At 41.3% G+C, this 4,850-nt stretch overlaps 1 pseudogene; it reads left to right on the forward strand.

The window, feature by feature from the left end:
- Positions 1–1,086: 1,086 nt before the first annotated feature.
- On the forward strand, positions 1,087–4,574 carry LOC140932015 (uncharacterized; annotated as a pseudogene).
- The last annotated feature ends 276 nt before the right edge of the window (positions 4,575–4,850 follow it).

The following is a 4,850-nucleotide window of genomic DNA, read 5'->3' on the forward strand; positions in this document are numbered from 1 at the left end:
TGGGATTTTGTCTTAGGTTTGCCTCTGGTTTTTGATGACTGATTTGTAAGACTTACATATGATATTCAAATTTGGCAGGAAAATCGATCTAAAAAAAAACTGGTCTGTGAAAAAAGCCCCATGGGCACAAGGGAGCTGCTCGCTCCTCAGTGGTTATGGGCTTCTGCAGACAGTTCATCACATCCACATCCAGTTCAAACATTCCTCGTCCCGAAAGGCTTTTTCAGAGAAAAAAATACGAACAGTGATATATTGCCGTATTCTGAAACGATTTTGCCTTCAGTGGAAAGCCTTCGATTTTCTTAACAAGATGAGGTATATATTTTGGGTGTTGGTGCTGCTGGAGGCCTGTGATATCACCAACAATTGTCGCCATCTTGGATTTTACCAAGAATTAGAAATCAGGTTAAAACCGCGAGAAATGGTAATTTTTTGTGTTATACATGAAAAATAACACATAAATAAGCAATTTGCATGATGTAAGCCACAAGATTTATTTTCATCGTTGAAAGAAGTTGAAAAACATGTATTTTCAACCAAAATTGGCTTGACCACCTGCTACTTGTGACGTCACATCTCGTAACCATAGCAGCTGACCATCACTAAACTTGGAAGTTCAAGATTCGCAGTTTTCTAGACTGGGAAATTCGAGCAACTTCTAATTATGATTTCTCAGTCCCCGTTTACACGGTTCCGGGCAAATTTTTGAACGGCCAAAAACTTGTACGGATCTGTCTGATCGTTTACAGGGAACCCGAGGAAGCGTGCAAGTTTTTAAAATGCAACATTACTGCAATCTGCGACAGATTTTGTACGGTTTTGTGTAAACGGCTTGCACAGGTAAAAATTTCGTCCGTTCAAGAGTAAATTGTCCGAACCCGGGTGTAAACGGGTCTCAGCCACGAGACCAAGGAGGCAAGCATTAGAGCCGTGAAATATTTATTGTTAAGGACGTAAGCTGACCTCGTGCGAGTACCTATTGAAATAGAGTCGTGCCATTTTGCCGTTGGCTTAGTAGAGGTGTTGTCTATGCCCTAATGGTTTGGGCAACTTAATATTTCCCCTTGCTTTTCTTATAGAAGAAACTCCCTTCTTTTAATGGCATCGGCAGCTCCGACGTTTCCTTCTACAAGAGAGACAACTAATTATGCCAGATTATGCCGGCTTCTGGTGGATTTTGGTTCTCAGGCCCTGCGAGAAACATTTGATAGGATTCATCCTCCAGAAGGCCTTGAAATAGTTCTGGCAACACCACCAGCTCGTCCTAAACTGCAGTATCTTCAAGTGAAGAAAATCTTGAATCCTTTTCAATGGGATATACTATATCCTGCCATCAAATCTTCAGTTTCGTCCAAAAACTTTGATATCACCCTGCTGATGGTGCTGCTCAGGAATATTCGTGGCCTGAATCCTCCAGCTACTGGCTGGGATGCCCTTCCTTTGCCTACAGATTTGTCTTGTGAGGCTGACATCGCTCGCATCAAATTCTACAGAAATAAAGTGTGTGGTCATTCTGCCCAAGCGTCGGTTGACGATGCGACATTTCACAATTATTGGAAGAATATCCGCTGTACGCTGGTAAGACTTGGTGGAGTGGCGTATGAAGCAGCTATTGTTGGGCTTAAGTATGACTGCTTGGACCCTGAACTAGAAGAACACTACAAAGAGCTTCTAAAGAAGTGGAAGATGGACGAAGATACCGTGATGGACGAGCTGATTAACGTTGAAGCCAAAGTAGATAAAGCAGTAGCAGCAGTGGATAGAATTGAGAGGCAAATGATGCCATCGCCTGGTAGGTGAAACGGTAGGAATATAGCTCATAAGTTACTTGTTTTATGCAAGTGTTCGACCGCTTTTTACCCAAATCACCGATCGCGATCACGTACCTCAACAATCTTTTCTGTTTAGGGGAATGTTGGTAAGTCAGCTATGTATACTAATTAAAACTAGATTGATCTTCAGTACGGCGAGGCACTCTGCCATCCACTCTCCTATCCATTCAAAGTTCGGGTGTTTGTTGTTTTCTACAGGTAGCTTGAACAGCGGGAGAATATTGTGTTGAGGAGGTGGGGGAGGGACGGAAAGCTTTATTTTCTCCTTTTTAAGTTGGCAAAACCCCAGAGAGGCCCTTTAGGGCAAAGTGTCTCAGCTAATTTTGTCGCAGTTTGAAGGTCAGGCTCCTCTGACCTAATTATAATATTCGAGTTGTTATTTAAGATCTGATTGGAGGAAAGTGGTGCCCTCCTCAGTTTCTCTTTAGGTGTTCGTGTTATCATCCACTAGCATTTTGACGTCTTTGGTAATCTATAACTGACCAGACATATGCATGGTATAGTGAAACCTATTTGTTTTGTATGATGTCGAGAATTTAAGTAGGCCGAAATTAGCCTCTGTCGCTCGACTGTAAAAATATTTGCCATCAATTCGCAAGCAAAACGATGGACACTAACATCCAGTTTCAAAACATACATACATACATACATACATACATACATACATACATACATACATACATAAATACATACACTTTATTACGACTCCCCTATACGGGCTATTTTGTCATAATATACAATAATAACAAATGTACAATAATAAAATTACAATGGGGCAAAAAATATATATATATACCTGTTACTTTTAAAGTTTTACTAAAACCTAGGTTTTTCTTTCTGCACATTTGTTCTTTTGTTAACTTTTTTCTGTTTTTGTTGTTTCCGTTCCAAGGAAAAATGAACAAGAGCAAACAAAAGAGCGAGTTACCAGTAAAGGACCTCAATATTCAGGGCCGCAAGAAGGAGATTGACGACATTGTTAAAGTTATCTCGGGAGCAAGAGACAAAGTGTTTGCAGGAGTCCTTGTCAGTGGAACGGCTGGAGTAGGAAAATCCACGGTTGCCATTGAAGCTGGGCATCTGTTAAAAAATGAGTATGAAGCCATCGTGAGGTTTTGTTCTTTGAGAGGCGCTTACAAAGGTCGCAGTGAAGACAATGGCGCTTTGAGGGAAATTCTAAACGTGTGTGTTCCAGGCCATCAACAAGGCAGCGAGTACCCCAAGTATGTTTTGCTCAATTGGTGCAGGCGGCTTGGCTATGAGTTGGTCCTCATTGTTGATAATGCAGAAGATGCTATAGGCGATCGGGGTGACTACACTTTTTTAAACTTGGTGAGTGATATGAGGATGTGCTCTGATTGTAGAATAAAGTTTCTTGTAACCTCAAGACGTTCCGACATTGCCGGAGCGGTTTCCAACATTCAGTTTTTTAATATAAGTCTTGGTCCTTTGGATGTTAAGGAAAGTATAGAAGTTCTGAAGAATGGTGCGCATTTGACATCTGACACTGATACCGACACTGAAGTCAAATTGCGCGAGATAGCTGAACTCTGTGAAAACATTCCTCTCGCTCTTCCATAAGCAGGCCCCCTTCTTGCGGAGGAATCTGAATACACTTTTGAAGGACCTAAGAAAAAACTTGAGCAGAACCCAGCAAAAACTCTTCGTGCCGAGAAAATGATGGAGATAGCTTTCGAAAAACCAGACGAATCTTTGAATCGTGCCTTAGTGCGTTTAGTAGTGTTTCCTCAGTCTTTCAAAAGAAATGCAGCGGAAGCAATACTTGGTGATAACTGTGCTGCAGACCTGACAAATTTAAAGAAAAGGTGTTTAATCCAGAAACAGGATGACCGATACCTCATTCACTTACTGATTCGAAGCTATGCAAAGCAGGTTGGCAAAAAAGAAGAATTCTGCCAGATTCTATCTGATGGCAAGCACGGTTTTCTGAGGCACTTTTTGTCGCTGATTCTGAGCAACGCAAAGAAATATTGGGGGAAGGACACATGCAAAGAGTCGTTCACTCTTTTCAATGAAGAAAGAATTCATCTTGAATCCACCCTGAGGGAGATTGCCGGTCAAAAGGAAATCCAACATTGCAGTGAAATGGTAGCTCTGATGAACGAGTGTCAACAAGTAGCACCTTACATTGAATACTGTGTTCACTTTCAGCTTTATGATAAATTTTTGAGGGGTCTTCTTCAATTGTGTCAAAGTCAAGGGAAGATAACCAAACAAGTGGAGATTTTGTGCCTCCTATATCATGAAAAAAGGAAATATAGTTGGAATTATGAGCAAAAATTAGAAGATCTCATTCTCCAAGCCAAGGAACTGCATGATGGCAATCTCTCTCATTTCGAACGAGACAGGTTGTCTGAAGCGTTCTATTTGAACCACTATGGCAGATACCTCTTAGAAGACCGCGATGAAAGAGAACAGGCACAGCCTCTTCTGAAACAAGCAATCTCGATTTATGAAAAAGAACCCACTATCAATGATTCTGCTTTTGACATAGGCAGAATTATTGCTCAAATGGGCCATAATGCAAAATATGGGGAAAGGCGTCAGGAAGCTCTTCAATTCTATACAAACGCCTTACGTTTTCGTTCTTCTCACTACGGAAAACATTTCTTGACCACTTTCGCACTTTTCGTTGTGAAAAGAGAGGGAACATTGACGAGGCTCGAAGAGTATTGGAGATGGGAAGACATGTTGCCACTAACACCATCGAGGGAAGTGTGAGATGGAAGGTTGAGATCAACACCTTTTTAGCACTGCTTTTGTATAGAAATTACCCCGAGGAAATAAGTACTGCAGACGAACTTTCCAGAGAGGTTTTCGACATGAGCGAAGAACTTAAAATGGAAAAATGGCGTGAAAGCGCAGTGCTTGAAGCATTTTACAAGAGGAAGTAGACATGCGGCTGAAACTTTACGTGGCTAATATTTATTTGGAGTTCCTCCTAACAATTCAACTCAACCTCTGCCTAACTTCGACGTACTCAGTTCAATACAACAG

Source organism: Porites lutea, chromosome 3 (assembly GCF_958299795.1).
Source record: "Porites lutea chromosome 3, jaPorLute2.1, whole genome shotgun sequence".
NCBI lineage: Eukaryota > Metazoa > Cnidaria > Anthozoa > Scleractinia > Poritidae > Porites > Porites lutea.